We start from the raw sequence: 20660 nt of genomic DNA on the forward strand, positions 1-20660 counted from the left end.
AGAGACCCAGATATTTACTTGTCCAATTTATTTTAGTCTTTAGCCAAACTCCATAACTATGCTTTCCTTATGCTGAAGTATTAAAAAAAATCTAAGCCCCCACCTTTTTTTTTGATGTTTGAAAACTACCTGTTAATTCTCAGTGAATTCTTGCCAAATATGCCAGATACAAGGATTAATATTATTTGCATTGTGACTTGTTGCTTAGAGTTACAGTGTTTTATCCTACTTTACAACCAAAATACCTCTTCACTAAGCCTTCCTTTATTTAGAGGGAATCATTTAGAAGGATAGAAATTCAAATCAGAAGCCACAGAGATATAGAATCCAGAAATCGAAAAGTAAATGCCTGCATTGGCCATGACTCTCATATCACTTTGGAACAACTCCACAAACAACTTTTTTCTGGAAATGTTGCAAGAGAGAGACATAAGTGCATAGACTTTATTTATGGTTTAACATCCCTTACAAGAGACAGATTGCAGAGACTCCCTCATGTCTAATCCTTCAGGTTTAAACTGGTCACTCTGAAACAATTTTAGCACAGACAACAGCAAGTTGGTCACACCCATATTTGTGTATTTGTGTCAAAGTTTAAATTTTGAGTCATGTGGAACAAGAAAACAATCTCACCCTGACTTCCCCAACTCCTACAACAATTCTAGACAATTGTTCATGTCTACAACCCAATCAGTTATTCCAGAACCTGATTCAAATACTTAAGTCTGTAATCAAGCCAGAATTTCCTTTCCCATTCTACCACTTCTCATGGCCACAAACACACTGTCTAAAATATTAGATTTTTTAAAATGAAAAACGTTTTAAAAAACTGGAAAGTACGCCTTCCCACAAATGCATTATCTATAACAACATCTTGTACAATTTTAAATTAAAAAAACTGTTATCACAGAATTCATACAAACTCACTGGAGAAAAATTATAAAATAAAAATAGGTACTTTTAAAAATAATCCTACTATTCTTTAATGCAGAGATAACTACTATTATCATTTTAAGTAGATAAACTAATATATATTTTCTATTTATAAAACATGTATTTTCTTTTGAAAAAATGGGATAATGCCTATTTAATAACCCAGTTTCTTGCCCGGTAGTATTTCAAGAGCATATTGATATGTCAAAAAATTTAATTACTAATGTTTCATGATAGGAATGTGTTATGGGCTGAAATATGTCTCACTCAAAATGATACACTGAAGTTCTAACCCCTCGTGCCTCAGAATGTGACCTGATTTGGAAATAGAGTTGTTGCAGGTGTAATTAGTTAAGATGAGTTAAGATGAGCTCATACTGGAGTAAAATGGGCCCTGATCCAAACAACTGAAAAAAAAAAAAAAAAAAGGCTACCTGAAGACAGAGGCACATGGGGAAAGGCCATGCAATAATGAAGGCTGAGTGGAGGGAGACTGCCACAAGCCAAGGAATGCCAAAAACCACCAGCAATCCACTGAAAGTTTGGAGGCAGCAAGAAAAGATTCCCTTACGGGTTTCTCAGGGTTTCCCCTATGCATTTAACATTACAAGTATGAAATCAAGAACTATGAAAGACTAAATTCCTATTGTTTATGCCACCCAGTTGGAGTAAATAGTTGTTAGAGCAAACGTAGAAAATTTGGGTACTATAGTAAAAAAATTAACAATGATAGTAAAAAGTCCTACAAAACAGGAGTGTCTATAAACAATATACACAAGAGTTCTTCAGTTCCACAAAAGGATTAGTTTAAAACCTACACAGTAGCATGAGAACTCCATCTAATTCTAAGCTTTAACTTAATCAATATTGCAATTAATTGCAGAGGCTATTGTTGGAAGTTCATACCCAAGAAAAATTTTTAAGAAGCAAGTTACGTTTACTAGTCAGGATCCAGTCAGAAGACAGAAACTCCATCAGGAATTTGAAAAGGGAAAATGGAAAGAATATCTGAGAGGTAAAACCTGGTTGCTAAGGGATACAGAGGGAGCAGCCGCAAAGCACAAATCCTCCCAGGGCTGAGGGAATGGTGAACAAGGAAGAAACTTAGAAATGAGGAGACTGCAAGGCTGAGATTTAAACCTTGGAGGAGATGGTATGAGTGCCACATGCTGCCAGCACCTGGTGATGAAGGAACATGATGGAATCACTCATGGTGGAACCACAAGAATATCTTCTTGTTTTGGTGAACAAGTACCTTGGTGGAGGATGCAGTTGACTGCAGTGGGGATGAACACATGTGCCAGGGGGTGTCTTGAGTAAACCACAGAGGGCACTGCAGCTAAGGGTGTGTTGCTATGTCCCCTTCATGCCCACATCCTTAATGTTCCCTGGGAAACAGAGCACGGAAGCCAAAAAATCCCTTCCTCCTCTTCCAGAGCTCCAAGTTCTTCTCAGTAGGCCTAACATCAAGCCAGCTAGCACAGGGTATGTGCAATCTTCAGGATGTAATTGCAACATCACAAAGCAAGGCAAACAAGGGTGAGTTGGGAGCTGAGAGGCAATACATTAATAACTGGCATAGCTTCCTCCTTTATATCTGTCATATCTACATATCTATATCTACATTGATGACATCACAGCCACCTCACTTCTACTTCTTGATTCCGAGACCCAGGTCTTAAGGGTCTGGTCTACGACCGAGGTCTACCGGGGAGAAAACATCCCATAGTGCTGATTCAAATAATATACCGTATCCTGTAAGATAAAAGTCCCTCCTTTCAAGGTGTAGTCTTCTAAAAGGCATTGTCACAGAGACCTCAGGAAGCCATTCCACCTTTCCAGTAAACCAGTGGATAGTGTATGTCTAAAGACCAGTGAATTCCCTGGGCATGAGGTACTGCTGCACTTTCTTTCTTTCTTTTTTTTTTTTTTTTTTTTTTTGAGATGGAGTTTTACTATTGTTACCCAGGCTGGAGTGCACTTTCTTTACTCTGAAACCAGTTCCTTGATCAGAGGTGCGGTGGCTCAGGCCTGTAATCCCAGCACTCTGGGAGGCCAAGGCGGGTGGATCACATCAGGTCATGAGTTTGTGACAAGTCTGGCCAACCTGGTGAAACCCTACCTCTACTAAAAATACAACATAGCCAGGTGTGGAGGCAGGCACCTGTAATCCCAGCTACTCGGGAGGCTGAGAAGCAAGAATCCTTTGAACTCGGGAGGCAGACGTTGCAGTGAGCCAAAATCATGCCACTGTACTCCAGCCTGGGCAACAAGAATAAAACTATCTCAAAAAGAAGAAGGAGAAGGAGAGGGAGAGGGAGGAGGAAGGAGGAGGATAGAGGGGGGAGGGAGGGGGGGAGGGAGACGGGGAGGAAGCAGCAGCAGTAGCAATGGTGAGCAGGATAACATGACTATAGACAGGGCATTTTGTGGGTTCACGGACAGTGATAGTGGCAAAAATGTCACAGTCAGGGAAGGTAAATTCATATGCAGAATACACAGTTTATCCAGTGAAGGTGGCTCTGCACCCACCATGATGGAAATAGTTTGGTGTAACCTCTCAGCCACCATGCCTCGGCTGGATCCCACAAGCGTCAGTGCCACATCAAGGATCCAGCCTCTATTTTGGGGAGGCTGGGTACTCAGCAATAATCAGTAGCTGCAACAGCCTTTCTTAAGTGAAAACCTGTGTTGTTGTGTTCATAGAGAAACTTCATCTCTGTCATCATGGTCTCTCTGTTCCCAGGTTATCAAAATCAACATTGAGGGGGTGGAGGAAAGGCAGGTTGAAATATGCCTAATGTTATATATCTGATTATTGAGATTGTTAAGAGGAACAGCTTTTTCCAAAATCCTCTGCAAAATCCAGGATACCTACTTTGCCTGTTTCTGGAATGCTACATTCAGTAGTACGTTCAGTCCATCTCTGTGATGTTTGTCTTTTCCAGTGTTTGTAATTTTCATGTGCAGATCTGCTAGTTATGAATCAAATTGTAAATACTTATTGTTAGGAAGAAAAATTGGAATGTTGACATCCAACTTAAAATTAGATATTTTTATCATGAAGGCATAAATGGCATGACACATCCTTTGTTTTGTCATTAGGCATTTCCTGTGGTTGTGACCATTAAGTAGTTATTTCTTTTGAATTGGGTTATATCAGAGTCATGTGGATGATACATATGGACCAGTACATTAACCTTTGTCCCACTTCCATGCTCCCTCTAGCTTTCAATATTTATAACCTGATTGAGTTTTTCAGTTACAGGCTTTAAAAATATATGGCTCCAAATTTGAAAACTTGTGTTACTAGTACAATTTTTAGTTAATCAAAAACTGTTTCACCCCTGAGCCTGGCACAGACTTAGAGGAAAATTTCCAGGACTTCTAAAACTGTAAGTTGAGTAGAAATTATCTGAATATATCAATAAAATGAAGAATCTGGCATGGAACTTGAGGTTCTGCATTTATAACAAATTTCTATGTGGTGTTGATGAAGTGCCAGTCTGTAGGACCATATTTCGAAAACAAAGGAGTAAACGCACAAAACGCACTGTTCTTGAAGCCTGCTTACCAGCTTATGGAAGCCTGTTGTTACATTTTCAGGAATTTTGCAAGCTGGTTGTTAAACACAGTGGTTATTAAAAGTTAAATTACATAAACTTCCAATTAAATAAATAATACTAAAGCCAAGAAAATAGGGCAGGGCATGATCGAGACCATCCTGGGTAACACGGTGAAACCCTGTCTCTACTAAAAATACCAAAAAATTAGCTGAGCGTGATGGCACGTGTCTGTAATCCCAGCTACTCAGGAGACTGAGGCAGGAGAATTACTTGAACCTAGGAGGTGGAGGTTGCAATGAGCCAAGATTGCACCACTCCACTCCAGCCTGGGTGACAAAGTGAGACTCCATTTCAAGAAAAAAAAAAAAAAGAAAGAAAGAAAAAAAAAAGAGAAAAGAAAAAAGAAATATGCAAAACTCATCACTTCCTACTTAATTTCCTATATTTTATTTTGATCTATACCCTTGAAGTTATTCACGTCTGTCATGCCTGTGCGATGAAAATATTTATAATGGTGTCCCTCAGTACATCTCTTTCCAGTTGTATTTCATTGACATTGCATTGGTAGCTTGACATGGCCTTAGTGATAGTATTTCTAGCATGTAAATTGGCAAACACTACAAATCAGTTCCCTACTTTTTTTTTTTTCAAACAGCCTGTTATTAAAACATTCACCAGCACACCACTGGTCCATAAGGAGAGCCTTAGTCCTTTAATCTAAAATATTACCTTGGTCTACTCTGACTCCTATAACAAAAATACTGTAAACTGGGTAACTTATAAACAACAGAAATGTCTTGCAGTTCTAAAGGCTGGGTCAAGGCACCAGTATATTTGAAGTCTGTGGAAGGCTGACTCCCTGGTTCAGAGATGGTGCCTTCTCACTTGGTGGAAGGGAGAGGCAGCTCTCTGGACCTCTTTTATAAGGTCATGACCCCACACTTTAATATTATTTCATTGAGGACCATGAACATTCAGACCATAGATATCCAAAGGGTAGACCAGGTAAGCACAATGCTTTGTAACTATACTCAAATCCCACTTGAAAGAGAGAGAAATAGGAACCCCATTACTTCTTCCATATCTGAAAAGAGCAGTACTCAGAACTAAAACACTTAATGACTAGGATGAGAGAATACACATAGGGGCAATGGAAATTTGTGGGAATGAACACGTTTAACCTGGCTGTTATGAGTAGCTCAGAAGTCAACATAAATATTTTGATGATTATATTGTTTCTGCATTTATACCTTCAATAACATGTTTATATTTGTTTTTAGTAGTGATGATGTCCTTGTCACATTATAATAAATCAAAGGGTTTTAAAAATATTTCTCTGAAATCTCTAGCTCTTTTGCTATGCCAAGTAAATGGCTTTTTTTTAAAGTTCCTTTTGAAGTGAAATTTTTGAGACTACAGGTTTTAGAAATCCATATTAATACTCAAAAAAATTTGGTGCAAACTAAAATTCTCTCTGGAATAAGACTTTCCACAGTTCATGGCTTTATTTACATTTTAATTGGTGCATATATTCATATATTTACCTTTACAAGGAGTTTTCCAGCTTCTAATTTCATCTTACACATATTTTTAGCCTTGATATATGTAGGAACACTTGAGTAAAAACTTACCTTCAATAATAAGCTCTAACTATATAAAATCTATTTTTTAATCTGTAAATAATTCACTCATTTAAGATAAGTTCAAATGTTTCCTCACTCCCTTAATCTCCACTGATCACAAAAGCTCAAAATAATCTCTCCCACCTCACCTTTGAATTCCTATATATTTTCTGCTTCGGGAAGAAAATCAACCAGCGTACCATTCCCATAAGACTTTATTCAAAAATATCTGGCAGGAGAAGACTGTGAAGAAGGGTAGAAACATTCTAAATTGTGGAAAGGAGTGGAATGTTTTATGAAGCTTTGAGGTTGGTCAAAGTTCAACTCTTTCTAGAAATGAGAAGAGAGGGATTTTTCATGTGGATTAGAAGACGTTGTTTGGGCAGGATTTTATCAAAAGAATGAAGAGAAATAGTGTTTATGTCACATGCAAGAGAGGTTGGAACTGCTGCCAGAAACAGGGGTATGTGAAGGCCACAGTGGAAAAAATCTCACATCTCAAGTCCTTCAGTTTTACATATATTTATCAGTCATTTGTCTTTTTTAAATGTACCCTAACTATCAGTCAGGGTTCTCTAGAGGGACAGAACTAATAGGATAGATATCTATATGAAAGGGAGCTTATTAAGGAGAATCGACTCACATGCTCACAAGGAGAAGTCCCACAATAGGCTGTCTGCAATTTGAGAATCAAGGAAGCCAATAGTAGCTTAGTGCAAGTCCCAAAACCTCAAAAGTAGGGAAGCCAACCGTGCAAGCTTCAGAAGGCCCAAGACCCACTGGAGTAAGTCCAAGAGTCCAACAGCCGAAAAACTTGGAGTCCGATGTTTGAGGGAAGGAAGCTTTCAGCACAGGACAAAGATGAAGGCCAGAAGCCTCCGCAAATCGGTTTCTCCCACCTTCTTTTGTTTGATTTATCCTAGCCAAACTGGCAGTTGATTGGATGGTGTCCACACATACTGAGGGTGGGTCTGCCTGTCTGGTCCATTGACTCAAATGCTGATCTCCTTTGGCAACACCCTCACAGACACACCCAGGAACAGTACTTTGCATCCTTCAATCAATCAAGTTGACACTTAATATTGACCATCACACTAACTAAGGTGACTATAAAAATTATTCTTGACACATAGATGAGTGAAAATAAATGCTATTAAAAATTACCCTGGGAAAACAGGCATGAACCATATGGTCATCATACATTCAGATAGAGTTTTATCATTTTTTTTCCTGTTTGTTTACTCTGCCCGATTAAATTATAGTTCTCCATGTATCATAAGACAGTATCAAAGAGGCCTTAAAAATATCACTTGATTGACTGGAGTAAAATGACAAATATAAAAGACTATATAGAGGATTCACTAATGATGGCTGCAATATCCATTCAGGTAGTTTTTTTTTCTAGTTTGTATTTATTACACTCCTCCATAGGCATACTTGCTATTTGTACCCTTCACATCGATGATACTGTGAGGTCATCCAGCTAGCTTCCCTGACACATACAACCCCATTATTTTCCCTCTTTTAAAATTCCAAAGAAAGAAAAAATATTACTTCTTATGTAAAAGAGAAATGTAATATATATGAAAATTAGTAAATTGTACTGACTCTAGGCATTTCAATTTGTGGGAAATCATTGCAGTCTCTAGTAGAACAGTCTTCAATTCAAGCATGATGGCTTTTTAATTATGTCACTATGAAATTTTTAAATTACAAATTTTTTCAAGCCCAGTATTTACTAAAAATGTGTAATTAAAAGAATTTGTATGTAGGTTACTTAGAACTATATCATCTCTATGAAATAGAAGAGAAGATAAATAAGATGGGACCAAATTACTGAACACATGAATATTTAATCTGTTTCCCATTTAGAAAAAAAGAAAAAAGAAAAGTACCTCTTGCTGCCAGAGCTCATTTCTCAGGGTAAACAGGAAATAGATTAAGTTGGTAAATTAGGAGACTACAACATTAAAACACCCACATCCAAAGTGCTTTGTATTATTGACTGATTTTATAAATCTATTCTGCCTATAAGTTTCCACCTCCATGATCAAAGGAGAATAAATTCATTCAATTCAGCCAATATTTAATAAGAATTATTAATATGCAGGAAACAGCCCATTGTTGAGGCATTTTGTATTTAAAATATTAATAGAATAGGGGCCAGGTGCAGTAGTTCATGCCTGTAATCCCAGCACTTTAGGAGGCCAAGGTGGGCAAATCACAAGGTCAGGAGTTTGAGACCAGCCTGGCCAATATGGTGAAACCCCATCTCTACTAAAACACACACACACACACACACACACACACACACACACACACACACACATTGGTGGCAGGTGTCTGCAGTCCCAGCTACTCGGAAGGCTGAGGCAGGAGAATCACTTGAACCTGGAGGTAGAGGTTGCAATGAGCCAAGACTGTGCCACTGCATTCCAGCCTGGGTGACAGAGGGAGGCTCTGTCTCAAAAATAAAATAAAAAATAAATAAATAAATAAATAAATATAGATACCTACAACTGAGGGGCTTATAGTCTGTGATATGGTTTGGATCTGTGTCCCCAGGCAAATCTCACATTGAACTGTGTTCATCAGTGTTGGAAAAGGGGCTTGGTGGGAGGTGATTGGATCATGAGGAGTGATTGGATCAGAATTCTGATGAATGGTTTAGCACCATCTCCTGGTGCTGTTTTCATCATAGTGAGTGAGTTCTTCTGAGATCTGGTTGTTTAAAAGCCTGTGGCATCTCCAGCTCCTGCCATATAAGACACCTACTCCCTCTTTGCCTTCCACCATGAGTAAAAGCTCTCTGAGGCCTCCCCAGAAGCAGATACTGCCATGCTTCCTATACAGCCTGTGGAAACATGGGGCAATTAAATCTGTTTTCTTTATAAATTACCCAATCTCGGGTAGTTCTTCATAGTAGTGTGAGAACAGACTAATAAAGTCTTAGTCCTAAAGACAGAGACAAATACATTATCAGCTGAGTCCAAACAACCCCACAGTTTAGGTATCTTCAGAGAAATGCATAAAGGATACTGTAGTTGACACAAAAGATAATTCTACCTGAGGAATCAGAAATAACTTTGAGTTTGAAAAATAGTCAAATGAAATCCATATTATTTTATTTTGAGCACTGGAAAAGTATTTTTACATTAAATTTTATTATAACATTGATTTATGATTACAGCTAATTTTGGAAATACACCAAATAAAAAATAAAACAAAAATTACTCAGAATTCTACCATTCTTGGCTGGGCGCAGTGGCTCAACGCCTGTAATCCCAGAACTTTGGGAGGCCAAGGTGGGCAGATCACGAGGTTATGAGATCAAAACCATCCTGGCCAACATGATGAAACCCCATCTCTACTAAAAATACAAAAAAAATTAGCTGGGTGTGGTGGCTCATGCCTGTGGGCCCAGCTACTCAGGAGGCTGAGGCAGGAGAACTGCTTGAATCCAGGAGGCAGAGATTGCAGTGAGCCGAAATCACGCCACTGCAGTACAGCCTGGGCAACACTGCAAGACTCCATCTCAAAAAAAAAAAAAAAAAAAAAAAAAAAAAAAAAACTACCATTCTTAAATATCCACTTCTATTTTAATATTTTGGGGTTTTTTCTATAAAGATACTTTATAAATAGAATTTGAGTAATGAAAATTTATTGACCTGTTCTTTTTTATTTAAGATTCTTGGCCGGGCGCGGTGGCTCAAGCCTGTAATCCCAGCACTTTGGGAGGTCGAGACGGGTGGATCACAAGGTCAAGAGATCGAGACCATCCTGGTCAACATGGTGAAACCCCGTCTCTACTAAAAATACAAAAAATTAGCTGGGCATGGTGGCGCGTGCCTGTAATCCCAGCTACTCAGGAGGCTGAGGCAGGAGAATTGCCTGAACCCAGGAGGCGGAGGTTGCGGTGAGCCGAGATCGCGCCATTGCACTCCAGTCTGGGTAACGAGAGTGAAACTCAGTCTCAAAAAAAAAAAAAAAAAAAAAAAATCAGCATGTCAAAGAGATATCTGCACTCTATGTTTATTGCAGCATTAGTCCAATAGCCAAGATATAGAATAAATCTAAATATCTGCCAATGGATGAATGAATTTTAAAATGTAGTATGTGCGTGTATATATATACACATATAAACACACACACAACTGAATATTATTTGGCTATAAAAAGGAATGCAATCTTTATGGATGAATCTAGAGATAATCTGCAATCTCCAGAAAGAGAAATAGTACATGATATCATCATAAGTGAAATTTAAAAAGTTGTTTTCATAGAGGTTGAGAGTAGCAGTTACCAGAGAATGGAGAAGAGGGGTTTCGTGAGAGTTTGGTCAATGGGTACAAAGCTACAGTTAGGCAGGAGAAATAAGTTCTGGTGGTCTATTGCATCTATAGTAGGATAACTAGATTTAACAATAATATGTACTGTGTATTTCAAAATAGCTAGAAAAGAGATTTTTTGCATATTTGCATCACAAAGAATGGATAAATGTTTAAGATGATAGATATGCTAATTATCCTGACTTGATCATTACACAATTTATACACATATCAAAGCATCACCTTGTATCCCATAAATATGCAGAATTATTATTTCAATTATAAATTTTAGAAAATAAAACATTTCATCTCAATATTCTTCATCATTTCACTGAATCACAATACTACTACAGTTTATATGATTATTTTTTATCTCCTTAGCCTGTCATTCGACTTTTGATTTTCATTTCACTTCTGTCAACTGGTGTTATCAAGTGATTTTTTTTTTAAATATCATATAGGTGGCACTTTTATGTACCACTTCTATATTTGAATATATTTTTACCTCCCCTAACATGCAAAAGACAAGTTGGCTAATTATACAATTATTTGATCAAATTAAAATTTCACAAAATATGCTCTAGATTTTTGGCATTTTGGATTGCATCAAACATTTTAGTAGATGATGTTTTCTTCTCCATGAATGTATTATAAGGAGTTTGTTATACCAGAAAGGGTCGGTCATTTGATTTTTTAATTTTGCTTTCTTTGTGCATACTCAGGATATGTCACAGTGTGAATCTGTTCTCATTATTTATGAGCTTTTCAATTTGTACTTGCAAGGTAGTTTTAATTGGTTATAGCTTTAACTATTGTTTCTCCCTATTTGTTTTTAATATTTTTTCAGCAGTAAGATCAGTTCTTTTATTGCTCTTATTGCTGTCATTTACCTCTGCATTCTCAAAAAACTAAATGTTATCCTCCAAATGACTGTCCCCATTTCTCACTTTTTAATTCTGATGACTACTCAATCCAGGGTGGATTATTATTCTATTTTACATGCTCTCCTTCTTTGTCTCAAGAATCTTTTTTTCATCATATCCTATATCTCCCTTTAGGGATTTTTTTGATTCTATTTCATTGGAATGATATATTATTGCATTCTATTAGGATTTTTTATAATCTACCTAATGTGTCCTAGTCAATGCTTTATTCATTTTTAAATTCACCTTCTCCCTCTGCATCTTCATAATATTTCTTACTCTTGTCCTGTACTGTTTCTTAATAAGATTTTATTTCTTTTATCTTTTTTCAATAAAGCAGAACATATAGAGATGAAGCCTTTGACAACAGATCTGTTATGTGATTTGCCCATGACACTGCTAACCTTAACGTGAGTGACAGTTCAATTGTGTTCTCAGGTTTATAGCTAGAGAGAAGGTTACTGTGCAGAATCCCAAGGTCAATATCTAGTCTCCAGTGATAATGTATCTGGTGCAGTTTTGCTTCAGTGGGGTTGATTCTTCTATTAATCATTTCATTTACCTGTGTTAAAGGGGGGGAATAAACCTCATACACAGAATCCACTTTTGCCAGACTTGTTCTATGGTTTATTTTGTGTGTCTTTCTTTTTGTCCTCTATGTCTTATTATTTGTTAGGTCAGTTGTTTTGTTTTATTTTTCTGTTGCCATTTAGGCTTTCACATTTGTCTGTGTCTTCTCAGGTATTAGTGAGAAATTTAAAAGTGCTACATCCAGAGCTTCTGAGTAGTGGTCATTTAAAAATTAAATATAAACCCTCAACTCTCACCCCTAGCGAAGTTCTTTCTCATTAATTCTTAGCTCCTGACTATTCTAGCTGCATATCATCCATGTATGGAATGAATTGTGTCTTCCCAAAATTCACATATTAAGTCTAAACTCCCAGTACCTCAAATGTCACGGTTTTTGGAGACAAGGTCTTTAAAGAGGTAACCGAGTTAAAATGAGATCATTAGGATAAGGCCAAATCCAACATGACTGGGGTCATTAGAAGAAAAGAAAATGTAAACACAGTTGGGTACAGAGGGCAGGCTACGTGAAGACTCAAGGAGAAGGCAGCCATTGACAAAACAAAGAGAGAGACCTGGAACAGATCTTTGCCTTAACGCTCTCTCAGACTTCCAGCCTCCTGGACTGTGAGAAAATAAATTTCTGTTGTTTAAGCACCAGTATAGTACTCTGTTATGGCATCCCTAGCAGACTAATACACCCATTCCATCTTTACTGATGGATGACTGTGTCACCCTCTCTCATCTTCCTTCATATCCCCTTTCCCTCGTCCACCATCCTCACTCTGAGGTAACGATCCTGCTAATTATTTCACTGAGAAAATAGAAGCAATCAGAGAAGAACATCCATGGACACCACCACCACTTCTACCCAGGAACACAAATGGCACATATGTGGAGCAAATATAGAACATATAGGACATCTGAAACCTTTGCATTGGATGTTCCTATTGCTGAAGCCTCTTCCTTGAAATATCTCCAGGACCAACGTATTCCCCTCCTTCAAATAATTGCTCAAATGTCACCTTCTCTGATAGTTCTAGTTGGCCCAAACCAGTTAGAATTGCAATGCACTTCCAACACCCACTCCACCCATACCCTGATTAATTTTTCCATAGTACCTTTTAATATTCTATATAGTTTATGAATGTATTATATTCATTATTTATTGTCTGGTCCAAGTATGTTAAAAACAGATGTCTATTTGTTTTATAGTATATTTATGCCTCCAGATCAATGTCTGGCACATGAGAGATATTTTTTATATACCTCTATATCTATTTAATAAATAGATACTTATTAAACAATGTTACCTGTTGTCGCAGCTAATTGGCTCTGGTATCCATGCAATACAACAGATGATTTTTTTTTCTTAGAAACCCTTGCAAGGGCAATAAATTTTTATTTATTTAATCTATTAATAAATTGAATATCTTCAAACAATAACAACTTTCCTCAACCCAAAGTCTCTGTGTTGTTTGTATCACGCTTAGAAAATAGAAAAAAGATTTCACTTGGCAGCATATAATGAAGAGCAATAGGAACATCACTTTTCTGGGCACACCAATTGAATATCAGTTTCCTAGGACAATAACGGATTTGGCATTATAATAAAACCACCTTCCTTACTAAGCAGAAGTACCTTCTCTGCTACCTTATACCTACAATAGAATAGAGTATGAGGTATCCACATGAGCGTCACACTGCAGCCTCCCTATCTAAACCACCATTCTTAACAAACCTCCTTCGCTAGTTTACAGGCTCTTCCCTCAAAGCTGTTCCACTCTAATTCTCATCATACAGTACCTGCTAGTATCATTATCCCGGGTATGTTTCTTTCCTTTTGCCCTTATGCTCATTCTTCTTCAAGATGAGGCACTGTTACACAATCTCCAAGGCCATGAGATTTGGAGCCAAGTAGCTTGAATCTGGGTCCTACCTCTGCCCTTCTTGATCAATTTGACTTGTCTTATCATCTGTTTCCTCATCTGTAAAATGGACCTAAGGAGTGTGGAACTTACAGAGTTTTCGAGGATTGAAATAGATGATGCATACAAACTATTTCACAGTGCACTCGCAAACAGTAAGCACTATTATCATATAATGTTACCAAGTATTTGTTACCAAGTATCAAAAAATGTTATCTGTTGTTGTTGTTGCTGTTTGACTCTGGTATCCACCCAATACAAAAGACGATTTTTGGCAGGGTGTGGTGGCTCACACCTGTAATCCCAGCCCTTTGAGAGGCCAAGGCGGGCAGATCACGAGGTTAGGAGATTGACATCATCCTGGCTAGCATGGTGAAACCCCGTCTTTACTAAAAACACAACAAATTAGGCGGACTACAGTGGTGACATGCCACTGTAGTCCCAGCTACTTGGGAGGCTGAGGCAGGAGAATCTCTTGAACCTGGGAGGCGGAGGTTGCAGTGAGCTGAGATCGCGACACTGCGCTCCAGCCTGGCAACAGAGCGAAACTCCATCTCAAAAAAAAAAAAAAAAAAAAAAAAAAAGAGAACACACAGACACAGGAGGAGAACCTTATGCACTGGGGCCTGGGAGGTGGGGGGCTAGGGCAGGAATAGCAGGGGTGGGAAGACTGGGGAGGGATGGTGTTAGAAGAAATACCTAATATAGATGATGGGGCAATGGATGCAGCAAAGCACCACCGTGGCACTTGTATACCTATGTAACAAACCTGCATGATCTGCACATGTACTCCAGAACTTAAAGTATAACAAATAGATTAATTAATCAATTAATTAACTAAAAATTTAAATTTAAAAAGATTTTTTTTCTTAGAAACCCTTGCAAGGGCAATTTGCTTCACCCTATTCCTTTTAAATTGATATCAGCTACACTAGAACTTTATTTTTATGTTTTCTTGGATATTGCCACTTGGGCTGCAGAAAACAGACACATTTGTAGGTAAAACTAATTTTTATCTAACCCTGCCCTGCACCAAGCCTACCTTTGGAGCTCCTAAATGCTTGATGACTGTGGATATCAGGGTTATCACAGGTCTCCAGTGGAGATCTGTCTGGCTACCTGACACTCAGCCTCCCCAGTAGAAAGTTTTTCTGCTTCTTAGGCTGTTATACCTCTAGAAGACCAGCTAACAATCTAGATCTGCACTTAATTTTGGCTTATTTGGTTTTCATCATTTTATCTCTAATGTCTCTGATTGTGAGCTAGACAGATTTCACACCAAAATTCTCTAAATCTTATCAATTCTCTCTCACTTAGACACAAACCACGGTGATATATAAAGATGATATCAAGTCATAAAAATTAGTTTTTCCAATATATCCCAATGTATGACAGCTTCATTTGGTAACATTTTATTGATTCCCTATTATGTGCTAGTCCTGAGCAAAATAATGACAGTTCCTGCTCCAGCATTGGACAGTATAATAAAGAAAACAAATCTTAAACAGTTACTCCCAAACACTGACAAAGCAGTGAATAAAATAGCCTGAAATATAATACAGTGTGTTAATTTTATTATGCCCAAATAAAGTTGCTTTACCAATGAGAACTGTTATATTCTAAGAATGCTTGGTTGTTTTAATAAAAATTTTGGTGAAATCTGTTAAATTACTTCTTTATAATCAAAGAAATATTTGAAAGAAGAAATCTATAACTTCTTTTTTCTATATTATTATACTTTAAGTTCTGGGGTACATGTGCTGCTCTTGCAGGATTGTTACATAGCTATACACATGCCATGGTGGTTTGCTGCCTCCATCCCCCCCATCACCCACATTAGGTATTTCTCCTAATGTTATCCCTCCCCAATCTCCCCACCCCCTGCGATTCCTCCCCTAGACCCCCACTCCCCAACAGACCCCAGTGTGTAATGTTCCCCTTCCAGTGTCCACATGTTCTCTCAATGAGCACTTTTTAATTGAGGCAGCAGGGAGATCCTGCCTTCAGCTGCTGGTAGAAAAGAAGCTGTCAGGGAGAGACGAGGCCAACTTGAAAAGCAATAATACAGGCAAGCACTGGTGTGGGCTGAAAGACTCATTGCAAATATGGTAGAATGGCAACCAAAAATGTACTTGATGTGTTGAAGAACATAGCACAGCACCAGGATGATTCTACATGCAGGTATGGAACAGAGGAGCTGGACACCTTTCCCACATTTTGATTTGTGTCCATGTGGTCTCATTGTTCAACATCCACTTATGAGTGAAACATGCAATGTTTGATTTTCAGTTCTTCTGTCAGTTTGCTGAGAATGATTTTCAGATTCATCCATGTCCCTACAAAGGACACAAACTCATCCTTTTTTATGGCCACATAGTATTCCATGGTGTATATGTGCCACATTTTCTTTACCCAGTCTATCATTGATGGGCATTTGGGTTGTTTCCAAGTCTTTGCTATTATAAACAGTGCTGCGGTTAACATATGTGTGCATGTGTCTTTATAACAGAATGATTTATAATCCTTTGGGTACATACCCAGTAATGAGATTTCTGGGTCAAATGGTATTTCTATTTCCAGATCCTCTTTTCAAAAGAAGACATATGTGGCCAACAAACATGTGAAAAAAATGCTCATCATCACTGTTCAATTAGAGAAATGTAAATCAAAACCACATTGAGATACCATCTCACACCAGTTAGAATGGCGATCATTAGAAAATCTGGAAACAACAGACGCTGGAGAGGATGTGGAGAAATAGGAACACTTTTACACTGTTGGTGGGAGTGTTGTGGAAGACAGTGTGGCAATTCCTCAAGAAACCTGTAACTTCTTATCATAATTCCTGGTAAGAAATTCTTGTACATTATGGACATTCAGTAAATCTATTTTGAATTAATGTATGTATCTATATTTGTTCTTTAATTAGAAAGAAAAGAACTTTATGAACAAGAGCTCAACTCTGGAGCTCAGTAAGAGGTCCATTTTGATGTAGCCTCACAATTTACTAGAAAAATTTCACATTTTATCCTAGATTTATAGTGTTTGATCAGAAACAATTCAGTATGTTTAAAAGTCTCCTGCCAGTACCTTTGGCTTTTTGCCCAGTTTCAATCAAAGCAACATTTTTATTATCAAGTGGCTCCTTTCTTTCCCTTTGATGTAGATTTAACCTGTTAAATGCATGCTCAGTTCATTCCTATTGAACTTTTTCTCAGCCTGATTCCTAAAGGCAGACAGCATTTTCGACCCACTCTAACTCTTCCACTTGCCCTGTCAATTCTGAGAACTGCAAACAATCAGGTAAGGACCAGCAAGGACAAGGGGAATGCAAGCATCCATCACAATCCAACAATTGGTTTTGGAATCTGCCCAAAATAAACCAGTGGTTTCATTTCCATTTCCTCTGCTGGATGTACAAGTGTCCATCAAAACCCCTCAGTACCATTAGGCTTCGGAAAATTACCTATAGCTCCTCTTTACAAACTTTTGGGAACCCACATCATTTGTAGATGAATATTTCTGAGAATAGTACGTTGCCAAGGTAATTTTCAGCTGATGGTTAAGGCTGCTCACACTGTCCAATGTATTTATTTTATTAATGTCAATATATGTATTTGAAAAAATCTAATAAATTACTTAACTATACTCGGCATATAAAAACATATGTGTCATGGCAGAAATTGTTGACTTACCCTGGTGTGCTGTGACTCTAGCTAGATTTTAGCAAAGACTATTGTCTCTTTAATTGTTAGAACCCACATTAGATCTTAATCTTTCAATGATCAGAAAGCAAATACACATTTTCCTCACTGGATTCCCAGAATTCTCATAATAAGCAGCTTAATAGTTGCTTAATAAATATTTGTAGAATAAATAAAAGGATGATTAAATACATAAATGAACAAACTAACTCTTAACGATGATTTTTAGTTCTTGGCCCAAAACTACCCCATGCCTGGAAACATGAAATCTGCAGCTAGATTGTTCAATAATGCTCCATTCCTAAGCTTCCATTTTGTGTATCATCTAAGAGTCCTTCTCTAATTTCCATTTGTTAGAAAGCTTTGATCTCATGCTTATTTTAATGCTTTTATTGATTAAGCCGGGTTCTCTCATCCTCACCATGTAAACTGAAATGCCTCAACTCTATTCTCAATTCATGGTCATCTGACTCTTCTCTGAGGCATATTGAAATTTCAAAATCAACCAGCAAAGAAATGAAACAAGCTGAGTCTTAAAGACTTCCAGTAAAAGTTTCCCTGTGGATTTTTTCCCAATTGTTCTTTTTACCCCTGGACAAAATGCATTAGGCAAACAAAAATAATCTCAGTCATCATGGAAGATATCAGAATTTGCTATAGGATTTAGATGTCTATCTTACACTCATTTTCCAGGAAACCTTCAGGGATTCACTAGACAGAAAAAAACTGATGCCTCAATTATATCAGATTAGGATCTAGCTCTATGTCCTTGATGAATAATATTAAAAATGTAAGTAGCTTCATGCATATTTCGAAGCATTATAAATATAGCAACTTAATTTCTTTTACTTTTAATTTTAGAAGAATTTGTAAAATCTTTCCAAAGAGGTGTCAAAAAGTCATTGTTAGTTTTCAGATTGAGTCTCATCAAGTCTGAGCAAGTTTCATCAGGAATGCAGACTTAAAGAGTAGACGTTTTTCTCCATTACTTCCAATGTCCCCAATAAAATAATAATACATAAACAAGCTTATTGCATCAGAGAGAATGGTCCATTCTAAGACAAGAGGTTCTTAAAAAATGTCTGAAAGACAGAAACAGAGTAAAAGCCTGTAGACAGATTAAAAACAACATTGCAAAATATGCACAGGAATATGATATCAAAGGAGAGATTTTATCTTTAAGGCAGAGACCAGAGAGGCTCCAGACACAGATTAGCAAGCATAAAGGATGACATGAGAAAAAAGGGAGCATGACATAGAAACCTTCAGAAATAGTGTCTTAAGCTTGAAATCTCCTTCATTTCACACTCCCAAGGCAGTCCAGATTTTACCCTGGCAAACACCTGAGAACTCCAAATAATTTTACCAAATAACTATGGAAATAAAGGGCTGACAGGAAGATTTCTGGAACTCCAGGAAAGCCTTTCCCATTCTGGCAGGTTGGAGGTCCCAGTCTGAAAACTAGCTCCTTTCCTGCTCATCCTCAAATGAAGCTTGCCATTGACAAGCCCTTTCCCAGACACAGAAATCATGGTAATATTTCCTATTCATTGAGAAGACCTAATGGGAAAACATCCTACACACACAACATTGGGAGAGTAACCCAGACTAGCTTCCTTCAAATTTGACCAAGTCCTGAATCTTAGACATGGATGAACAACTAAAGATAACCAGGCAGGCACATGAAGAAAAACAATAGCCCTAAAAATAAAAGAAAGAGAAACCTCCAAGAGAACCCATGGAATAGACGAAATCATACAGTTTTAACTTTTTTTTGGAATCAGCCTATGAGCATGGATGAAATACTTCTTGTGGTTGCAGAATTTAGTACAAATTTTATAACCCTGAGAATGTAAAAGTAAAGACAGAGTTGATATAAGGTGAGAAAGGTGGGAGAAGCAGAAGCAAAGACAATGACAGAACCACTGGTAGCATCATCCGTCAAGATCATTGAGGGTCTCAAGTAATATTGCTTAAATCTGATGGAATAAGAAATAGAGTCTATTACTTAGTGTGGCTAAAGAAAAGCCTTATCAAAAAGTATAATAAGAGGAGAGGGGAGCATAGGGTAGGCTAAATCCTATTCTTTTGAATCTAAGCAAATAGATAAATTAGCAAATCAAATAATATGAGTAAATTACCAGAACAAAAAAAAATATGAATTATTTATATTAGTTTTCTCTGGTAAATGGAACTGGAAATGTCAAAGGTATACAGGGGACTATTGTTTTTCTATTCTAATAAGACTTTCTGGCTGGGTGCGGTGGCTCACACCTATAATCCTAGCACTGGGGGGCAGAGGTGGGTGGATCACTTGAGATCAGGAGTTCAAGACCAGCCTGGCCAATATGGTGAAACCCCATCTTTACTAAAAATACAAAAATTAGCCAGGTGTGATGGCACATGCCTGTAATCCCATCTATGCGGGAGGCTAAGGCAGGAGAATTGCTTGAACCCAGGAGGCAGAGAATGCAGTGAGCTGAGATGGCGCCACTGCACTCCAGCCTGGACAACAGAGTGAGGCTCTGTCTCAAAAAAGTAAATAAATAACAGAAAAATCTTTCTGTTTTATTTCATTTTTATCTTGTACATAAATTGATTGAAAATACTAAAGCTGGAGATTAGCAGAAGAGAGAATTATTTTCTCTGACTAATGGCTAGATTTCCAGTGTTTAGATGTCATGAGCCATAACTTACTGAATTGCTTTCTCAATTGGTACAAGCATCATTGGGTTGCTTACACATTCCTTAAGGATATGAAAAGGTCAGATTCATTTACCTAGAGACTCCTGGGCAAAATCCCACATGTATTGTCACAGAGTAGTTATATGTGCCCCAAGGTGGAGAATCACCACTTGGAGCAGCAGTCATTTGAACAGCCCAGACACAAGGCTTGCTGCCTCTTCTCAATGGCTGTCCACTGCTCATCTCCCTAACTCCTCCTGTCTCTGATCTTTCCTGTTTTTCATTCTTTCTTGACATAGATTGTGGCCTTCTTTATTTTAACATCATATTCAACCTGGCCTTGTCTCAAGACCTATCTCTGTTTAATAACTCATTTCTAATTACTACTTTTACCCCAGAATTAT

This window comes from Saimiri boliviensis, chromosome 4 (assembly GCF_048565385.1).
Source record: "Saimiri boliviensis isolate mSaiBol1 chromosome 4, mSaiBol1.pri, whole genome shotgun sequence".
NCBI classification, from domain to species: Eukaryota; Metazoa; Chordata; class Mammalia; order Primates; family Cebidae; genus Saimiri; species Saimiri boliviensis.